This window comes from Ovis aries, chromosome 15 (assembly GCF_016772045.2).
Source record: "Ovis aries strain OAR_USU_Benz2616 breed Rambouillet chromosome 15, ARS-UI_Ramb_v3.0, whole genome shotgun sequence".
NCBI lineage: Eukaryota > Metazoa > Chordata > Mammalia > Artiodactyla > Bovidae > Ovis > Ovis aries.
This window is the reverse complement of record NC_056068.1, coordinates 4,878,131-4,900,998: the sequence shown is the minus strand read 5'-3', so window position 1 is coordinate 4,900,998 and position 22,868 is coordinate 4,878,131. Positions and strand designations below refer to the sequence as shown.

Here is a 22,868-nt window from a genome sequence, read left to right as displayed (position 1 = left end):
GGTATACGCGTGCTCCTCATCCTGCACCCCCCTCCCTCCTCCCTCCCCATACCGTCCCTCTGGATCATCCCAGTGCACCAGCCGCAAGCACCCAGTATCATGCATCGAACCTGGACTGACGATTCGTTTCATATATGATATTATACATGTTTCAGTGCCATTCTCCCAAATCATCCCACCCTCTCCCTCTCCCACAGAGTCCAAAAGACTGTTCTATACATCTGAGTCTCTTTTGCTGTCTCGCATACAGGGTTATCCTTACCATCTTTCTAAATTCCATATATATGTGTTAGTATACTGTATTGGTGTTTTTCTTTCTGGCAGTACACTCTGTATAATTGGCTCCAGTTTCATCCATCTCATCAGAACTGATTCAAATGTATTCTTTTTAACGGCTGAGTAATACTCCATTGTGTATATGTACCACAGCTTTCTTATCCATTCATCTGCTGATGGACATCTACGTTCCATGTCCTGGCTGTTATAAACAGTGCTGCGATGAACACTGGGGTACACGTGTCTCTTTCAGTTCTGGCTTCCTCGGTGTGTATGCCCAGCAGTGGGATTGCTGAGTCATATGGCAGTTCTATTTCCAGTTTTTTAAGGAATCTTTACCCTGTTTTCCATAGTGGCTGTACTAGTTTGCATTCCCACCAACAGTGTAAGAGGGTTCCCTTTCCTCCACACCTTCTCCAGCATTTATTGCTTGCAGACTTTTGGATCACAGCCATTCTGACTGGTGTGAAATGGTACTTCATTGTGGTTTTAATTTCCATTTCTCTGATCATGAGTGATGTTGAGCATCTTTTCATGTGTTTGTTAACCATCTGTATGTCTTCTTTGGAGAAATGTCTGTTTAGTTCTTTGGCCCATTTTTTGATTGGGTTGTTTATTTTTCTGGAATTGAGCTGCAGGAGTTGCTTGTATATTTTTGAGATTAATTCTTTGTCAGTTGCTTCATTTGCTATTATTTTCTCCCATTCTGAAGGCTGTCTTTTCACCCTGCTTAGAGTTTCCTTTGTTGTGCAGAAGCTTTTAATTTTAATTAGGTCCCATTTGTTTATTTTTGCTTTTATTTCCAATATTCTGGGAGGTGGTTGACCATATATTTAATGAACTCAGTACTATACTGTTCAGTAGATCTATATGTCTACTGGTATGTTAAAACAACTTCTTGATTATTATAATTTTGCAGTGAGTCTTTAAATCTGATAATCTAAAGTTTTCTAAGTTTTTTCTTCTCAAATATTATTTTGGATAATATTGGACCTTCCATAGAAAGTTTAGAATCAGTTACTGTCAGTTTCCACACAAAAAACCTTACTGGAATTTTGATTGGGATTATATTGAAATGAGATCAATTCAGGAAGAATCGAATTGATTCTTCAGTTTTACTGACCTAAACATAGAGAATCTTTCAAGTTTTAGGTCTTTTAAAATATATTTCTGTGATCTTTTTGAATTTATCTGTCTTTTCTGATGTGATTTTAAATGATATTGTTATTCTGTGACCTTGCAAAGCTAAATTACTCATTTTAACAACTCTTTTTTAATATAAATTTATTTATTTTAATTGGAGGCTAATTACTTTGCAATATTGTATTGGTTTTGCCATACATTGACATGAATCTTCCACAGGTGTACATGTGTTTCTCACCCTGAACCCCCCTCCCACCTCCCTCCCCATACCATCCCTCTGGGTCATCCCAGTGCACCAGCCCCAAGCATCCTGTATCCTGCATCGAACCTGGACTGGCGATTCGTTTCACATACGATAATATACATGTTTCAATGCCATTCTCTCAAGTCATCCCACCCTTTTAACAGGCTCTTTTGTAGCTCCCTTAGCTTTTAATGGGCATCCTTGGCACCTCAGATGGTAAAGAATCTGCCTGCAATGCAGGAGACCCGTGTTCGATTCCTGGGTTGGGAAGATCCCCTGGAGAAGGGAATGACTACCCACTCCAGGACTTCCCTGGTGGCTCAGATGGTAATGCGTCTGTTTACAATGCGGGAGACCCAGATTCGATCCCTGAGTCAGGAAGATCCCCTGGAGAAGGAAATGGCAATCCACTCCAGTAGTATTGCCTAGAAAATCCCGTGGACAGAGGAGCTTGGTAGGCTACAGTCCATGGGGTCGCAAAGAGTCGGACACGACTGAGCGACTTCACTCACCCACTCCAGTATTCTTGCCTGGAGAATTCTATGAACAGAGGAGCCTGGCGGGCTACAGTCCATGGGGTCGCAAAAAGACACAACTAAGTGACTAACACTTAGCTTTTGATATGTAAACAATTATCTTTTCTACAAATAAGGACAGCTTGACTTTTCCTTTTCATTCTTATGTATTTTATTTATTATTAATTTTTGCCTTTCAGATGTGACAGGGGTTGCCAGTAAATGTTGATTAGGCAGAATAGACTTTGCCTTGTCCATATGTTAGTGGAAAAGCATTCTTACCATTAGATATTATGTGAGCAGAGAGTTTTTCATAGATGTCCTTTATCAGATTGAGAAAGTTTCCTTCTTATCTTACTTGTTAAGTAATTGTGTGGTCGTTTTGGTATCCTAAATGACTTGAAGCCTGCACATCAGTTCTTTTTTACAGGCTGATCAATGCAATGTCACATTTCTTACTTGACTATAAACTCAGAATTTGAAAAACAAAACAGATGCTAAGGCCTTATACTAGTAGAACAGACTTTAGAAATAACTTATTCAGAACTTGTTTAGAGACATATTGAATTCTTATTGTTATACATTGGTAAGCAGTGTATACCCAGTACTCTAATTTTAAGTTTCTTAAATTATTGTATTCCCCTCTTAGGGGAAGGTTTTGTTTTTAAAAATTCAGTTCTTTAGGAATATTTTTTTCTGAAATGAGTTGCTAAGCATAGGAATTCCTAAATTTGGTAATTGCCAATTTCATTCTTCTATTTAAAGCCAAAAAAATAAATAGATAAATAAAAGTATTGCTGAGTTTGTGATTCGATTCCATGGCTATAATGGAAAAAGTCATTATTGAATCTGGTATTTAAGACTTTCCTCTTCAACAATTTTAAGCTGTGATTTATAGAATTAATAAACTCAGGGAAATGGCAAAGTGCAATTCTTAGAGTAGTCTTCAGCAAAACCACTCCATCAATTTCTTTAGAAATCAATGAATCTCTAGAGCAATCATGTAAAATTTTGGTGCAAATAATTCTCACTTTTATACATCTAGTCAATACCCTACATGATTCAGAAAGTTTTAAAAGTCATTTGAATTCACGTTTACACAAACTCTTGAATCTTTCTATGGAGATTTTATGTGTGTGTGCTAGGTCGCTGAGTTATGTCCAGCTCTTTGTGACTCCATGAATAGTAGCCCGCCAAGCTCCTCTGTCCATGAGGAATCTCCAGGTAGGAATACTGAAGTGGGTTGCCATGCTCTCCTCCAGGATGGGGATTTTAGATATGGTCAAATAAGGGTTGGCTTCTGGAAAAAGACTTCCTTATTTTAGGCCAATCCAACTCTAGCTGGAAAATAAGGCCTTCTTACAAAAGGCTGAGCACCGAAGAATTGATGCTTTTGAACTGTGGTGTTGGAGAAGACTCTTGAGAGTCCCTTGGACTTCAAGGAGATCTAACCAGTCCATTCTGAAGGAGATCAGCCCTGGGATTTCTTTGGAAGGAATGATGCTAAAACTGAAACTCCAGTACTTTGGCTAACTCATGCGAAGAGCTGACTCATTAGAAAAGACTCTGATGCTGGGAGGGATTGGGGGCAGGAGGAGAAGGGGACGACAGAGGATGAGATGGCTGGATAGCATCACTGACTCAATGGACATGAGTCTGAGTGAACTCCGGGAGTTGGTGATGGACAGGGAGGCCTGGCGTGCTGCGATTCATGGGGTCGCAAAGAGTCGGACACGACTGAGCGACTGAACTGAACTGAACAAAAGGAAGGACATTTTCCTATTTTATGAATGGTGATAGCAATAGTTATTTTCCTATGGTCACTTCCCACCTAACTCAGAAGAAAAACATTTATTACAAAGGTCTCCCAGCACCTGCTTGATCAGGCCTTCTGCTCCCTCTCTGCCTTGTCTTTGAATCCTTTGTTCCTTGCTCACTCAAGGACCGCCACACTCACCTCACTTTTCTTGAGCTTCTGCCTTCTGTTTCCTTTGCCTGGAGCATTTATCCCCTAGATATCTGCTTGGCTTACTCTTAACTCCCTAAGTGTTAACTTATCAAACAGGCCTTTCTTGACCACTTACATAAAGCAGCCATTTCCCTCAACAGTTATTGCTTATTCCCTTAACCTGTTTTTCTTCTTAAGACTTAATGTGCTATAGGATGGGGAGGGAGGTGGGAGGGGGTTCATGTTTGGGAATGCATGTAAGAATTAAAGATTTTAAAATTTAAAAAAAACTAAAATTAAAAAAAAAAGAGATGACAGATATAAAATTTAAATATTAATATTTGTAAACATCAAGAGCATGATGATACAATGGAAACTGAGCCAATAATGACTCAAGGATATAGAAACTTGTATCAAATTAATCTCTTCAATCCTATTCCCCCACCTTCCTGCTAAAGGAGCAGACTTTTATTTACAACTTTTTTATAGCTTCATACTGTTTTAATAGTTGTGTTCCATGCATGTTCTTACACAGACACATTTGTGCCTAAAAATTCATTGTTTCATTTTTGAACCTTATAAAACAGTATATTATTCTAGATATTCTAGGGTTTTGTTTCATTCCACTTTGTTTTTCTAAGATTGTTCATGTTGCTGGTTTAGCTAATATTTCATCATGTAAATATAACACAATTTGGGGGTTGTGGCTATTACAGAGATTGTTACTGTAGACATTTGTGTGCTTGTCTCTTGGAATGTCTGGGAAAGAGTTTCTCTTGGTTTTATGTTAATACTTAGGAAAAGAATTGTGTCAAAACTGTCTTCAGTAACTGTACTAATTTACTCTATCACCAGAAGTAGGTAATACCTACATCTTTTTATTCACTCCAGTGCTAGATATTTTGATGTGCCTTCATATTTACCAATCTACTGAGTTAAAATGGTATTTCACCACAGTAATAATTTGCACTTGTGATAACTAATGAGATTGAACATCCTTTCACACGTCTGTGGGCCATCCCTGCTGTTTTAATTGGAGGGACAACAGTGAGAGCTGTGGCTGAAGCACAGTGAGGGAGGCACAGAATGTGGGTATGATGTGGGTGGGGTCAGTGGGGTAGGGGGCGCTGGATAACGCCGAGCCTCATGAGTGAGCTGCGGTAATGACGAGGTCAGTCTGGGGCTGTGTGACTTACAGAGAATCGACAAGGGGTTGAAGACTTGAAGCAAGTTAGGAACAATTGCAGTAGGCTGCTGTATTGCTCGAAAATGGTAGCGAATTTGTAGAAGCAGTTATTATTGATCATTTTCCTTGTTTGCTTTAATTTTTCTGTAAACAAGAAGTTCTGTAAGAGTAACTTTTATTTTTCTATTAAAGCTACGTATTCACTTATTTTTTTTCTAAAAACCATGCTTTGAAGTTCTAAAAGTTTATTATTTTTTTTCACAGACTCACTAGTAGTTTCACAGCAAAATTCTTAAAATGTGTTATATTTATTCTTAAAATGTAACGATGGCTTTTCTGTCGCCAAAGATGGAGGATTAATTGCCAGTGTAATAATTTTAGCAACGTTGTGTTGAATGGCTTTTATCAACTCAGCAGCTGTGGTTACTCAGACTCAGCAGCTGCAGTTATCCTGACTCAAATGGTTTTGCATCAGTTATTAGAAAAGTCACAAGTTCCTGGTAAATTCATTTTTTGAAATCAGGAAGCTTAAGATAATCTTTTCTTGCAGATATCCTTCTATTTGAATATATTAACTCACGTGTCAGGAGCATTTATGATTTATAGCTCTGCCAGTAGCACCACCGGCAAAAAGAAGTAATACAGATGTACTTTTATACAGCATGTATGTGTAACCTTTTGGCTTCTAACTGTAAGCAAATCTGAGTTTGAATACTTGTAACATTTTGAGTTTTATGACCATAGCAAGACAAAAACAAGTGGATTGGAAGACTTTATCAGTCTGCTTAATTTTGTAGCATATGCAATGATTTTGTATTTATTACTTTTGAGTGCTTATAAGGAAATACTAAGGTCACTAATATTGTATACTTAATTTTTTACTTCTATAATTGATCATTTAGTTAAAAAGCAAAAATGTCTCTTAGTTTGAAAAGCTGGCAATTAAAGGGAAATAATTAAGCATTATTTCATCTTTCCTTTGTAAATTATATTTTATGGCAATGAAAGAAAAGTTGATAATAGAAAATTTTTCTTTATTGAATAATTCTACATAATGAATATAAAAGGAATGAAGAAGTTGAAAAGTCACTATTTTACAAACCCTAATAACTGATTCAGAAAATTATTATCAAAGGTTGAAACCATTAGATGGAAAATTGATGGGGAAATGTGCACGAGGGAACAGCTCTCACCACGGGTCCCCAGCGACCAGTCTTTGCATCACAGGAAGTTCTCTGACTCCGAGCCTGCTGATGTGATGCACTGTGAAGAGTGCTTTCCATAAGTATTCTTTCAGCAAAGTGAACCTGAGCTTAATCAAGCCTTTAGAAATAATTGCTACCTAACAGAAAGCACAGAGGGTAAAGGAACAATGTAAACGACACTGTTCATTCCAGAATGTGGGACATCATGCAGGATAACTCAGTTTTATCAGCAGTTGAGGGCATGCAAAAGAGGAAGGGCAGAGACTCCTCTGCATTAAAGAGACTCAAAATACAGAACAACTGCTTACCTTTTCTGTGGATACTGAGTTGAACAATACAATTTAAACAACTTTTGAAACCAGTCAGGGATATTTAAATATAGGTTGTGTATGATACACACCCATGATTTTTTATTAACATTTTAGGTGAAATAATAGTGTTCTGGTTATGTTCTTTTATTTTTTGAGCTGCGTATTACTAATAAGAGAAGTAAATAACATGCCCTGGGTCTTGTTTTGCGGCTCTGCCGGGTCTTTGTTGCTGCACCTGGGCATGTAGCTCTGGCTGTGGGGACTGGGGGCCCTCTCTGGTCACAGTGACGGGCTTTTTGTTGCAGAGCACGGCTCTAGGGTGAGCAGCTGTCAGGAGTTATGGCACGTGGGCTCAGTGGTTGTGTCTCGTGGGCTTAGTTGCTCTGTGGCAGGTGGAATCCTCCTGAATCAGGGACTGAACATGGGTCTCCTGCATTGACAAGCAGATTCTGGACCACCAGGGAAGTCCTTGAATTTGTTTGTAAACACTTAAGGAAAAATGCCAAAGTAAAAGAAAATAAGAGATTAGGGAAGTAAGTTCAGGAAAATCTTGACCATAGTTGAATCTGGATAGGTATCTTTAAAAATATTCTTAGTAAAATCAACTTCTGTATATCTTTGAAAAGGTCCACAGTAAAATTAATTGTACAGAGTTACAATAAATGTGATAGATATTTATGGGTCTTCTTCACCTTGTCACCCAATTAAAATGGAGACAGCTTTCAGTACTTACCTCCAAAAAATTCTTGGTAGTAGGCAGCAAGTCACTCCATGGTAGATGGTGGAAAAAGCAAATATTCTGAGCCCACTTCTCCTTCGGCATGACAGGCACCAGCAGCTGCCTGATAGCACAGATCTAGTGAATCAAGGAGGCAGGGACACCTGAGACAAGCTTTGGTTCCTGAGCCAAGGCCAGAGAAGAGAGTGAGAAAAGTCACATTCTCTGTGTGCACCAGAATAGTCAGCTTTTGCTTATTTATTCTGACTGAAACAACCCGTGTTTTCACTGGCCCTAAATGCCCACTTTTCTACTTTCCTGTTTGTTATGTGAACTCCCCAACATTGTTTTAATGATTATCATGGTTCAGGTTCACCTCAGTTCAGCTCAGTCTCTCAGTCGTGTCCGACTCTTTGTGACCCCATGAACTGCAGCACGCCAGGCCTCCCTGTCCATCACCAACTCCTGGAGTTCACCCAAACTCATGTGCATTGAGTTGGTGATGCCATCCAGCCATCTCATCCTCTGTCATCCCCTTCTCCTCCTGCCCCCAATCCCTCCCAGCATCAGGGTCTTTTCTAATGAGTCAGCTCTTTGCATCAGGTGGCCAAAGTATTGGAGTTTCAGCTTCAGTATCAGTCCTTCCAATGAGCACACAGGACTGATCTCCTTTAGAATGGACTGATTGGATCTTCTTGCAGTCCAGGGGCACTCAGGAGTCTTCTCCAACAGCACAGTTCAAAAGCATCAATTCTTCAGCGTTCAGCTTTCTTTACAGTCCAACTCTCACATCCATACATGATCGCTGGACAAACCATAGCTTTGAATAGACAGACCTTTGTTGGCAAAGGAATGTCTCTGCTTTTAATACGTTGTCTAGGTTGGTCATAGCTTTTCTTCCAAGAAGCAAGTGTTTTTTTAATTTCATGGCTGCAGTCATCATCTGCAGTGATTTTGGAGCCCCCAAAATAAAGTCTCTCACTGTTTCCCCATCTATTTGCCATGAAGTGATGGGACCGCATGCCATGATCTTAGTTTTCTGAATGTTGAGATTTAAGCCAGCTTTTTCACTCTCCTCTTTCACTTTCATCAAGAGGCTCTTTAGTTCTTCTTCACTCTCTGCTATAAGATTGGTTTCATCTGCATATCTGAGGTTATTGATATTTCTCCCAGCAATCTTGATCCAATTTGTGCTTCATCCAAGCCAGCGTTTTCCTATGATGTAGTCTGCATATAAGTTAAACAAGCAGGGTGACAATGGACAGCCTTGACGTACTCCTTTCCTGGTTTGTTGTTCCGTGTCCAGTTTTAACTGTTGCTTCTTGACCTGCATACAGATTTCTCAGGAAGCAGGTCAGGTGGCCTGGTATTCTCATCTCTGTAAAAAATTTCCACAGTCAATTAAGCAGAAGTAGATGTTTTTCTGGAACTCTCTTGTTTTTTTTTTGATGATCCAAAGGATGTTGGCAATTTGATCTCTGGTTTCTCTGCCTTTTCTAAATCCAGATTGAACATCTGGAAGTTCATGGTTGACATACTGTTGAAGCCTGGCTTGGAGAACTTTGAGCATTTCTTTGCTAGTGTATGAGATGAGTGGAATTGTGCAGTAGTTTGAGCATTCTTTGGCACTGCCTTTCTTTGGGATTGGAAAGAAAACTGACTTTTTCCAGTCCTGTGGCCACTGCTGAGGTTTCCTAATTTGCTGGCATGTTGAGTGCAGCACTTTCACAGCATCATCTTTTAGGATTTGAAGTAGCTCATTGGAATTTCATCACCTCCACTAGCTTTGTTTGTAGTGATGCTTCCTAAGGCCCACTTGACCTTACATTCCAGGATGTCTGGCTCTAGGTGAGTGATCACACCATCATTGTTGTATGGGTCATGAAGGATCTTTTTTGGATAGTTTCTGTGTATTCTTGCCACCCCTTCTAATATCTTCTGCTTAGGTCCATACCATTTCTGTACTTTATTGTGCCCATCTTTGTATGAAATGTTCCCTTGATGTCTCTAATTTTCTTGAAGAGATTTCTAGTGTTTCCCATTCTATTGTTTTCCACTATTTCTATGCATTGATCACTGAGGAAGGCTTTCTTATCTCTCCTTGCTGTTCCTCAGAATTCTGCATTCATGTCTGTATATCTTTCTTTTTCTCCTTTGCCTTTTGTTTCTTGTCCTTTGTCAGCTATTTGTAAGGCCTCCTCAGACAACCATTTTTCCTTTTTGCATTTCTTTCATTTGGGCATGGTCTTAATCACTGCCTTCTGTACAATGCCATGAGCCTAGGTCCATAGTTCTTCAGGCACTCTGTCTAGCAGATCTAACCCTTTGAATCTGTCACTTCCATTGTATAATCATAAGGGATTTGATTTATGTCATACCTGAATGGTCAAATCCCTTATGATTATACAGTGAAATCAGAAATAGATTTAAGGACTAGATCTGATAGATACAGTGCCTGATGAACTATGGACTGAGGTTCATGACATTGTACAGGTGACAGGGATCAAGACACTCCCATGGAAATGAAATGCAAAAAAGTAAAATGGCTGTCTGGGGAGGCCCTACAAATAGCTGTGAAAAGAAGAGAAGAGAAAAGCAAAGGAGAAGAGGAAAGATAAAAGCATCTAAATGCAGAGTTCCAAAGAAGAGCAAGAAGAGATAAGAAAGCCTTCCTCAGTGATCAGTGCAAAGAAATAGAGGCAAACAACAGAATGGAAAAGACTAGAGATATCTTCAAGAAAATTAGAGATACCAAGGAACATTTCATGCAAAGATGGGTTCAATAAAGGACAGAAATGATATGGACCTAACAGAAGCAGAAGATATTAAGAAGAGGTGGCAAGAATACACAGAAGAACTGTACAAAAAGATCTTCATGACCAAGATAATCAGGATGGTATGATCACTCACCTAGAGCCAGACTACCTGGAATGTGAAGTGAAGTGGGCCTTAGAAAGCATCACTATGAACAAAACTAGTGGAGGTGATGGAATTCCTATTGAGCTCTTTCAAATCCTGAAATATGTTGCTATGAAAGTACTGCACTCAATATACCAGCAAATTTGGAAACCTCAGCAGTGACCACAGGACTGGAAAAGGTCAGTTTTCATTCTAATCCCAAAGAATGGCAATGCCAAACAATGCTCAAACTACCGCACAATTGTACTCATTTCACACGCTAGTAAAGTAATGCTCGAAATTCTCCATGCCAGGCTTCAGCAATATGTGAACCATGAACTTCCTGATGTTCAAGCTGGTTTTAAAAAGGCAGAGATCAAATTGCCAACATCTGCTGGATCATGGAAAAAGCAAGAGAGTTCCAGAAAAACATCTATTTCTGCTTTCTTGACTATGCCAAAGCCTTTGACTGTGTGGATCACAATAAACTGTGGAAAATTCTTCAACAGATGGGAATACCAGACCACCTGACCTGCCTCTTGAGAAACCTATATGCAGGTCAGGAAGCAACAGTTAGAATTGGACATGGTACAACAGACTGGTTCCAAATAGGAAAAGGAATACTTCAAGGCTGTATATTGTCACCCTGCTTATTTAACTTACATGCAGAGTACATCATGAAAAATGCTGGGCTGGAAGAGGCACAAGCTGGAATCAAGATTGCCGGGAGAAATACCAATAACCTCAGATAATCAGATGACACCACCCTTATGGCTGAAAGTGAAGAGGAACTAAAAAGCCTCTTGATGAGAGTAAAAGAGGAGAGTGAAAAAGTTGGCTTAAAGTTCAACATTCAGAAGACGAAGATCATGGCATCTGGTCCCATCATTTCATGGGAGATAGATGGGGAAATAGTATCAGTTTTTATGTTTTTGGGCTCCAAAATCACTGCAGATGGTGACTGCAGCCATGAAATTAAAAGAGGCTTACTCCTTGGAAGAAAAGTTATAACCAACCTAGACAGCATATTCAAAAGCAGAGACATTCCTTTGCCAACAAAGGTCCGTCTAGTCAAGGCTATGGTTTTCCCAGTGGTCATGTATGGATGCGAGGGTTGGACTGTGAAGAAAGGTGAGCGCCAAAGAATTGATGCTTTTGAACTGTGGTGTTGGAGAAGACTCTTGAGAGTTCTTTGGACTGCAAGAAGATCCAACCAGTCCATTCTAAAGGAGATCAGCCCTGGGTGATCTTTGGAAGGAATAATGCTAAAGCTGAGACTCCAGTAGTTTGGCCACCTCATGCAAAGAGTTGACTCAGTGGAAAAGACTCTGATGCTGGGAGGGATTGGGCGCAGGAGAAGAAGGGGCCGACAGAGGATGAGATGGCTGGATGGCATCACTGACTCGATGGGCATGAGTTTGAGTGAACTCTGGGAGTTGGTGATGGACAGGGAGGCCTGGCGTGCTGCGATTCATGGGGTCGCAACGAATCGGACATGACTGAGCTACTCAACTGAACTGAACTGAACTGAATGGTCTAGTGGTTTTCCCTACTTTCTTCAATTTAAGTCTGAATTTGTCAATAAGAAGTTCATGATCTGACCCACAGTCATCTCCCGGTCTTGTTTTTGCTGACTGTATAGAGCTTCTCCACTTTTGGCTGAAAGAATATAATCAGTCCTATTTCAGTATTGACCATCTGGTGATGTCCATATGTAGAGTCTTCTCTTGTGTTGTTTGAAGAGGGTGTGTAATCCATGGTGGTTAATTTAATGAACTGCACGTTTGGTTTTTATGATTTGATGAAGTTTGGCATTGTTGCATTGTGAGAGCATCACAATATAGCAAACATTTCCATCACCCCCAAAGTTTTCCCTCACAGTTTACAGTCCCTTTGTCTTCTCTTCCCTCCCCTATCCCAGGCAACTCTGATTTCTGTTTTGTCAGTTTGAGTGAGGTTTGCATTTTCTAGAGTTTTACATAAGAGTAAGAGTTAAGTACTCTTTTTGGTTTAGTTTCTTTCTCATTCAACATTATTACTCTAAGATTCATCTGTGTGATATTATTGGGACCATGGGTTTTTAAATTGCTGATTAGTAGACCATCGTACAGAGAAGGCAGTGGCAACCCATTCCAGTACTCTTGCCTGGAAAATCCCATGGACGGAGGAGCCGGGTAGGCTGCAGTCCATGGGTTTCGCTAGGAGTTGGACACGACTGAGTGACTTCACTTTCTCTTTTCACTTTCATGCATTGGAGAAGGAAATGGCAACCCACTCCAGTGTTCTTGCCTGGAGAACCCCAGGGACGGGGGATCCTGGTGGGCTGCCATTTATGGGGTCGGACACGGCTGAAGTGACTTAGCAGCAGCAGCACACCATCGTATGGATATACTACAGCTTGCTTATTTATTCACTTCTTGAAAGACATTATATTGTTTCCAGTTTGAGGCTACTAAGATTAAGTTAAGTTTTGAACATTTGAACCTTTTATGTTTTCTGTGAGCATATGCTTTTATTTTGCTTGGACAAATACTTAGGAGTGAATGGCTGGATCATATGATATGTATATGTTTACTTTTTAATTAACTGCCAAACTGTTTTTAAATGTCAGTTAATAAATTTTTCATAATAAATATATGAAAATATTAGGAAACATGAAGTCTTTTATATCTGTGTGTGTAGGTATGTATATGTCATGTAAAGCATTCATATATTTTGTGTCTGTCTAAAAAATAACAAAGTACAATTTTACTCCTAGCAAGTTGGATTGTTAGAGCCACTAATTATATGAAAATTTATGATTATACAAAAAATTATCACTCTATAAAACATCATGATTATATATATCTCCACAAGGCAGAGATGGTTCCAAACATTTCATATAGTCTAATGATTAATTGCAGATTTGAGTTATTTAATATTAACCAGAGATACACATAAAACATCAATATCTATGATTTATACTGAAGTGTTCAGGCTATCACTTCAAATAATATATACCTCAGTATTTGAAAACTGATATATTCACTAGTTTTAGTAATACTTAAACATCTTTTGATGAGAAATTCATTCTTAATTTGCTTGTTAAAATGGAAAAAGCTAGATGATCTCCTCCTATTCATTTTCAGGCTTTAAATATCATATTGCTTAGAAATATGAGAGAAAAATGGTGATATGAGTACTTGATATGGTAGATTGCCTGCACATTTCACTTTTGATCTTGAGTGCAATCTTATCTGTCAAATCACCAACATAAATTACAGTTTGGGCTTGAATGTGACTGGCATAAATATTATTATTGAGCACAAGAGGGGCATAGAGAAAGGATTCTCCACCCTTTATCTTGCATTTTTTAACAGTAGAAAGATAAACCTCTGCATTTTCTCCTATATCTCACTTTAACAGCTTAGCCTACTGTTTTTGTTTTACAGTATGTAGCAAGATTTAATATAATTTCTTACATCCTGATACTTTTGGTAACACAGTGAAACATATTGTACGTAGCCAGGCACCCAGAGGGAAGATGACAATGGCAGGGAGTGAGTGAAGAGAGAATATGGACTAAGTAAACTTTTACGGGCACCCAAATAGCTATTGAAAAAGGAAATATTAATAATACTTGAGCTGAAATTTTAAAAATAATATTATTTAATGAATTTATATTTATTTCAAATACAAATAGAAAGATATAATGTATGCATATAAAATGTTATACTTTATATGAAATGTATTATAAATTCTTTTTCTGTAAATTGTCATTGTAAGAAAAGATGATTTAGCTATTTTTCTTTCTGATATGTATACATTTAATTGCTTTTAGCGTGTTTTGGGATTACTAGATATTTTTGTGCAGATCAGTTCCGTTCAGTCGCTGATTCATGTTTGACACTTTGTGACCCTATGACCCTATGAACTGCAGCATGCCAGGCTGTTCATCACCAAATCCCAGAGCCTGCTCAAACTCATATCCATCGAGTCGGTGATGCCATCCAACCATCTTGTATAGCTCTTCTGTGTATTCTTGCCACCTTTTCTTAATATCTTCAGCTTCTGCTAGATCCATGCCGTTTCTGTCCTTTATTGTGCCCATCCTTGCATGAAATGTTCCCTTGGTGTCTCTAATTAAAGAGAGATCTCTTCTTGAAGAGATCTCTAGTCTTTTCCATTCTGTTGTTTTCCTCTATTTCCTTGGTTTGATCGCTGAGGAAGGCTTTCTTATCTCTCCCTGCTAGTCTTTGGAACTCTGCATTCAAATGAGTATTTCTTTCCTTTTTTCCTTTGCCTTTAGCTTCTCTTCTTTTCTCAGCTATTTGTAAGGCCTCCTCAGACAACCATTTTGCCTGCATTTTTGCATTTCTTTTTCTTGGGGATGGTCTTGATCACTGCCTCCTATACAATGTCACGAACCTCTCAGTCCATAGTTCTTCAGGCACTCTGTAGCAGATCTCATACCTTGAATCTGTTGGTCATTTCCACTGTATAATCATAAAGGATTTGATTTTGGTCAATCTGAATGGTCTAATGATTTTCCCTGATTTCTTCAACTTACATCTGAATTTGGCAATAAGGAGTTCATAATCTGAGCCGCAGTCAGCTCCTGGTCTTGTTTTTGCTAACTGTATAGAGCTTCTCCCGGAGAAGGCAATGGCACCCCACTCCAGTACTCTTGCCTGGAAAATCTCATGGATGGAGGAGCCTGGTAGGCTGCAGTTCATGGGGTCACTAAGAGTCAGACACGATTGAGCGACTTCACCTTTCACTTTCATGCATTGGAGAAGGAAATGGCAACCCACTCCAGTGTTCTTGCCTGGAGAATCCCAGGGTCGGGGGAGCCTGGTGGGCTGCTGTCTATGGGGTCGCACAGAGTCGGACATAACTGACGTGACTTAACAGCAGCAGCAGCAGCATAGAGCTTCTCCATCTTTGACTGCAAAGAATATAATCAGTCTTATTTCTGTACTGACCCTCTGGCGATATCCATGTGTATAGTCTTCTCTTGTGTTGTTGGAAGAGGGTGTTTGCTGTGACCAGTGCGTTCTCTTGGAAAACTCTGTTACTCTTTGCCCTGCTGCATTTTGTACTCCAAGGCCAAACTTGTCTGTTACTTCGGGTATCTCTTGACTTCCTTCTTTTGCATTCCAGTCCCCTATAATGAAAAGGACATCTTTTTTGGTGTTAGTTCTAGAAAGTCTTGTAGGTCTTCATAGAATTGTTCAGCTTCTTTGTTCAACTTCATTAGCGGTTGGGGCATAGACTTGGATTACTATGATTTTAAATGGTTTTCCTTGGAAACGAACAGAGATCATTCTGTCATTTTTGACATTGTACCCAGGTCCTTTTTTGAACTCCTTTGATGACTATGAGGGCTGCTCCATTTCTTCTAAGGGATTTTTGCCCACAGTAGAAGATATAATGGTTATCTGAATTAAATTCAAGCATTCCGGTCCATTTTAGTTCACTGATTCCTAAAATGTTGATGTTCACTCTTGCCATCTCCTGTTTGACCACTTCCAATTTACCCTGATTCATGGACCTAACGTACAAGGTTCCTCTGCAATATTGCTCTTTACAGCATCGGACTTTATTTCCACACCAGTCACATTCACAACTGGGCATTGTTACCACTTTGGCTCTGACTCTTCATTCTTTTTGTAGTTACTTCTCCAGTCTTCCCCACTAGCATATTGGGCACCTACCCACCTGGGGAGTTCATCTTTGTATCATATCTTTTTTCCTTTTCATGCTGTACATGGGGTTCTCAAGGCAAGAATACTAAAGTGGTTTACCATTCCCTTCTCCAGAGGACCAGCTTTTGTCAGAACTCTCCGCCATGACCCGTCCCATCTTGGGTCACCCTACACAACATGTCTAATTATATTCCTTGTAAAATTAGAATTTTAAATATATTTTTGCCTTCTCTTGTTTTATCATGTAGCTATATATCTAGTTAGAAGTCTCATAATTTTAGTTACTTTTAAAAATCTGATCTCTTTTATATCTGTTTTCTATGTTATTAATTATAGTCTTACTTTTTTCTTTCATCTACATTCTCAACTTTATAAGTTGTTATGTTTGGCTTGGTTTTCAGTATTGCTTCTGTTTGAAGATAAGTGGTTTCTGTTTTAATTTTCCTCTATGAATCTCATTCACTGTAGTTCTATCAGTTTTGATTTGTAGAATTTTCATGATTGCAGTGTATGGTGTGTAGTTTGAATTTTGATCACTGTATTTAGACATATCACATTATCACCCAAAAGCCAAGGTAACAAACAGCAAGTGCCCCTGCTCTTTCCCTCTGCAAGGCAGTTTGTTTTCTAACTAGCCTATTGAGTACTTTTATTGAAAGTTCTGGAGTTCTGTTTTCTCTCTTTGAAAATTTGAACCTTATGAACTCAACGAGGGACATTTTACAAAGTAATTGACCAGTGTTTTTCAAAAGTGTCAAGGTCAGAAGGAAAAAGAATGACTGTCACAGTTTTGGGTGAGACTATGATAAATAACAGCTAAATGCAATGTGTTATTTTCCTGAGAGAATAATAGGAAATCTGTGGGAAAACTGGTAAAATTCGAACATAGTTTGTGCTAGATTAGTTAATAGTATTGTACAGTGTTAATTTCCTGGTTTTGTTAATTATATTGTGATTATGTAAGATGTTACTATCATTAGTATCATTAACTGTATAATTGGAATTTTCTGTACTATTTTTGCCACTTTTATATAAATCTCAAAATAGTTCACAGTAAAAAGTAAACAGACAAACCAACCAAGCTGTAGGCCCCTTAGGCAGATAGACCAGGGCATATGCTGGCCTACGAGCCCACCAGGTCTCTAGGTCCACTCTGCCTCTTTGGCTCTACGATTTAACGCTTTCCAAACTCAATTTTCCTTGCATTTCAGTGATAAATTTTAAAAGATTTTTGTTGCTAATATCTTTATTTATGCATAATTTTAAATTGCACTGTTATAAAATTTTCTCCAGGTATTTAATCTACTGCCATATACCCCGAGACAAACATGTAATTTGCTTAATTTGTTTGACAATCCATTTTCTCACCTGTAATTTGAGAATGAGCATTCATTTGTAAAGTCTATATTCTTTCTCATTCCAAGAAGGACCTTACTGGAGGTGACTTACAGAAATAAAAATAATCTATTTGTGTAAAATCAATAGTTGAGGAAATCAAAGAGAAAATTAGGAAAAGAGAACTAGGGAAATAGTTTATGCCAAAAGAAGACAAACAACAACTCATACTCTCAGGTTCTGTAAAGCTGTTGTTAGATTGGAAATTCTCCTGTGTGCTTTACAACATCAAAAAGAAAGGAAAAATAAAGTTGTAAGATTTAGTATACTGCAATAAAGACACAGCTACTCAGGAGAAGCCTAGGCGTTCCCTAGGTGTCTCTCGTCGTTTTTAGTGAGCGCTGATGGAGAGCAGTGGTGGTGCCTCCTGCGGGCCCTACAGCGTTGCCGCTGCCCTGGAGCGTGCCAGGGGCATGGTGCAAGCTGTGCAGTACGGTTAGCACATGGAAGAAGTGATGTGCTTTTCATGGGAAATTTCATTCCCTTTGACACCATTTTAAAGGATTATCATTGAAAAAAATATTTTTAATTGGTTTAACACATAAGTATTGAAAAGATATTTTATCATCTGTACTTTGTAAAAAGATAAATGTGTCAGATTTTATAAAAACAAAAGATGATCCATTGTTACAAGTTATAATCCCGTCCTCATTATACAATATTTTTATTATGCATTTGAAATCCCTTTTCATTACTATTTGTTCAGTAAAGATTATAATTGTGTTTTCTTTTTCTAGCAGAGCTGATGAATTAGATGCTGTTGTAGGGTTCAGCTAGAGCAAATGAAAATAACTTATCAGAAAAACAAAGAAAATGAAATATAAATCTGCTTTTCATAACAGTGCTCATATGTTATTTTTCTGGGAAGAAAACCTTTTTGGGCTGGTAAACATTTTATTTTAAAATAGTTTTTAACATCAACTGTAAAAAACATCATGTGTAGAAAAATACTTGAACCTTTTTTCCTTTAGACATCTCTTTGCATTCTTATTTTGTTTTCTGTCATGTTTGACAAATTTTAAACACAAATAGGTGATAGCAATTGTTACCAGAGTCAAAATAGCACTTCTTCTGACTACCAACTAGTGATGTTTGTGGTCTAGCAGAGCTGATGAATTAGATGCTGTTGTAGGGTTCAGCTAGAGCAAATGAAAATAATTTATCAGAAAAACAAAGAAAATGAAACAATGAATCACCACACTTTTTTCTAGATTAGAGAATCAATAAAAAACTCTATAAGGAACTTGAGTTTAACAGCAGGAATCTGTATGTTTATCAGTTAATTAGTGCATTTATTTTGAAAGATTTATGGTCCTTATTTTATTGTGAGCTTTAATAGTATAAGAACCCTCAGAATCTGTTAAAAAGGAAAAGCAGCTTATTTCTCTCAAAAAGTAAAACAGAAGAAATAGTTGATACCCTGCAAATGTTGATGTATAAAATATTAGCTTAGGAAACATATAGTTTGGATTTGGGGATTTATTTTGTTTCTGTCAGATAAGCAGTGAGTTAGCACAGTTTTAATATTCAGTTGACATGTTTATGAAAAACCATCAAAAGATGCTTAACTGATTTTATACACCTAGTCTAATATCTTTAATATAATATATAGAATACTCAGTGATATCCTGGATCATTCTTAGTAAATGATTAAGAAGACATTGATATTATTGAAATGGAAGCCATTATACACTATGTTGAAAAGAAAATGTGAGTGAATTGATTTTGATGAGAATGAGGTTGTGTGTGTTTGTTTTTTTTTTTTTTATTTTTTTATTTTTTTATTTTTTTAAATTTTAAAATCTTTAATTCTTACATGCATTCCCAAACATGAACCCCTCCCACCTCCCTCCCCATAACATCTTTCTGGTCATCCCCATGCACCAGCCCCAAGCATGCTGCATCCTGCGTCAGACATAGACTGGCGATTCAATTCACATGATAGTATACATGTTAGAATGTCATTCTCCCAAATCATCCCACCCTCTCCTCTCCTCTGAGTCCAAAAGTCCGTTATACACATCTGTGTCTCTTTCCCTGTCTTGCATACAGGGTCGTCATTGCCATCTTCCTAAATTCCATATATGTGTTAGTATACTGTATTGGTGTTTTTCTGGCTTACTTCACTCTGTATAATCGGCTCCAGTTTCATCCATCTCATCAGAACTGATTCAAATGAATTCTTTTAACAGCTGAGTAATACTCCATTGTGTATATGTACCACAGCTTTCTTATCCATTCATCTGCTGATGGACATCTAGGTTGTTTCCATGTCCTGGCTATTATAAACAGTGCTGCGATGAACATTGGGGTACATGTGTCTCTTTCAATTCTGGTTTCCTCGGTGTATGCCCAGCAGTGGGATTGCTGGGTCATAAGGTAGTTCTATTTGCAATTTTTAAGGAATCTCCACACTGTTCTCCATAGTGGCTGTACTAGTTTGCATTCCCACCAACAGTGTAGGAGGGTTCCTTTCTCCACACCCTCCAGCATTTATTGCTTGCAGATTTTTGGATCGCAGCCATTCTGACTGGTGTGAAGTGGTACCTCATTGTGGTTTTGATTTGCATTTCTCTAATAATGAGTGATGTTGAGCATCTTTTCATGTGTTTGTTAGCCATCCGTATGTCTTCTTTGGAGAAATGTCTATTTAGTTCTTTGGCCCATTTTTTGATTGGGTCGTTTATTTTCTGGAGTTGAGCTGCAGAAGTTGCTTGTATAAGCTGGTTCTTTGAAAGGATAAATAAAATTGACAAACCATTAGCCAGACTCATCAAGAAGCAAAGAGAGAAAAATCAAATCAATAAAATTAGAAATGAAAATGGAGAGATCACAACAGACAACACAGAAATACAAAGGATCATAAGAGACTACTATCAGCAGTTGTATGCCAATAAAATGGACAACGTGGAAGAAATGGACAAATTCTTAGAAAGTACAATTTTCCAAAACTGAACCAGGAAGAAATCGAAAATCTTAACAGACCCATCACAAGCACGGAAATTGATACTGTAATCAGAAATCTTCCAGCAAACAAAAGCCCAGGTCCAGATGGCTTCACAGCTGAATTCTACCAAAATTTCGAGAAGAGCTAACACCTATCCTCCTCAAACTCTTCCAGAAATTGCAGAGGAAGGTAAACTTCCAAACTCATTCTATGAGGCCACCATCACCCTAATACCAAAACCTGACAAAGATGTCACAAAAAGAAAACTACAGGCCAATATCTCTGATGAACATAGATGCAAAAATCCTCAACAAAATTCTAGCAATCAGAATCCAACAACACATTAAAAAGATCATACACCATGACCAAGTGGGCTTTATCCCAGGGATGCAAGGATTCTTCAATATCCGCAAATCAATCAATGTAATACACCACATTAACAAATTGAAAATAAAACCATATGATTATCTCAATAGATGCAGAGAAGGCCTTTGACAAAATTCAACATCCATTTATGATAAAAACTCTCCAGAAAGTAGGAATAGAAGGAACATATCTCAACATAATAAAAGCTATCTATGACAAACCCACAGCAAACATTATCCTCAATGGTGAAAAATTGAAAGCATTTCCCCTAAAGTCAGGAACAAGACAAGGTGTCCACTTTCACCACTACTATTCAACATAGTTCTGGAAGTTTTGGCCACAGCAATCAGAGCAGAAAAGAAATAAAAGGAATCCAAATTGGAAAAGAAGAAGTAAACTCTCACTGTTTGCAGATGACATGATCCTCTACATGGAAAACCCTAAAGACTCCACCAGAAAATTACTAGAACTAATCAATGAATATAGTAAAGTTGCAGGATATAAAATCAACACACAGAAATCCCTTGCATTCCTATACACGAATAATGAGAAAGTAGAAAAGAAATTAAGGAAACAATTCCATTTACCATTGCAACGAAAAGAATAAAATACTTAGGAATATATCTACCTAAAGAAACTAAAGACCTATATATAGAAAACTATAAAACACTGATGAAAGAAATCAAAGAGGACACTAATAGATGGAGAAATATACCATGTTCATGGATTGGAAGAATCAATATAGTGAAAATGAGTATACTACCCAAAGCAATTTACAAATTCAATGCAATCCCTATCAAGCTACCAGCCACATTTTCACAGAGCTAGAACAAATAATTTCAAGATTTGTATGGAAATACAAAAACCTCGAATAGCCAAAGCAATCTTGAGAAAGAAGAATGGAACTGGAGGAATCAACTTGCCTGACTTCAGGCTCTACTACAAAGCCACAGTCATCAAGACAGTATGGTACTGGCACAAAGACAGACATATAGATCAATGGAACAAAATAGAAAGCCCAGAGATAAATCCACACATATGGACACCTTATCTTTGACAAAGGAGGCAAGAATATACAATGGAGTAAAGACAATCTCTTTAACAAGTGGTGCTGGGAAAAACTGGTCAACCACTTGTAAAAGAATGAAACTAGACCACTTTCTAACACCGCACACAAAAATAAACTCAAAATGGATTAAAGATCTAAATGTAAGATCAGAAACTATAAAACTCCTAGAGGAGAACATAGGCAAAACACTCTCAGAAATAAATCACAGCAGGATCCTCTATGATCCACCTCCCAGAATGCTGGAAATAAAAGCAAAAATAAACAAATGGGATCTAATTAAAATTAAAAGCTTCTGCACAACAAAGGAAAATATAAGCAAGGTGAAAAGACAGCCTTCTGAATGGGAGAAAATAATAGCAAATGAAGTGTGTGTTTGTTAGTCGCTCAGTCGAGTCCAACTCTTTGTGACCCCGTGGTCTGTCCATGGGATTCTCCAGACAGGAATGCTGGAGTGGGCTGCTGTTTTCTTCTCCAGAGAATGGTGACAGAGAAGCTGATAACTTGAAAGTTACAGAAGTAAAGTAAAGTGAAAGTTGCTCAGTTGCGTCTGACTCTTTGCAACCCCAGGAGGCTCCCCGGTCCATGGAATTTTCCAGGCAAGAATACTAGAGTATGTAGCCATTCCTTTCTCCAAGGAATCTTCCCCACCCAGGGACTGAACCCAGGTCTCCTGCATTGCAGGCAGATTCTTCACTGTCTGAGCCATCAGACACCTTTCACAGAAGTGTAAGCCCTAAGCAGGAAAGAATTTATTTTGCTTGATTTTTACTAATTGATCTATAACTTCTTTCATTTGAGTCTTATATATAGAAGAAACATTGAGATGGCAACTTAAAATCAATATAGAATCCTAAAAGCTTAGAGTTATTGTAATGAGTACCAACAGTTACTTAAAATTGTTTTACTATTTCATAGTTTGCTATACTATTTATTGGGCTTCCCTGGTGGCTCAGATGGTGA

General features: G+C 38.1%; 1 protein-coding gene across 2 annotated transcripts in view; it reads left to right on the top strand.

Moving 5' to 3' along the window:
* Positions 1-22,868, top strand: part of DYNC2H1 (dynein cytoplasmic 2 heavy chain 1) — a 388,746-nt gene that overhangs the window by 260,824 nt on the left and 105,054 nt on the right. The window lies entirely within an intron of this gene.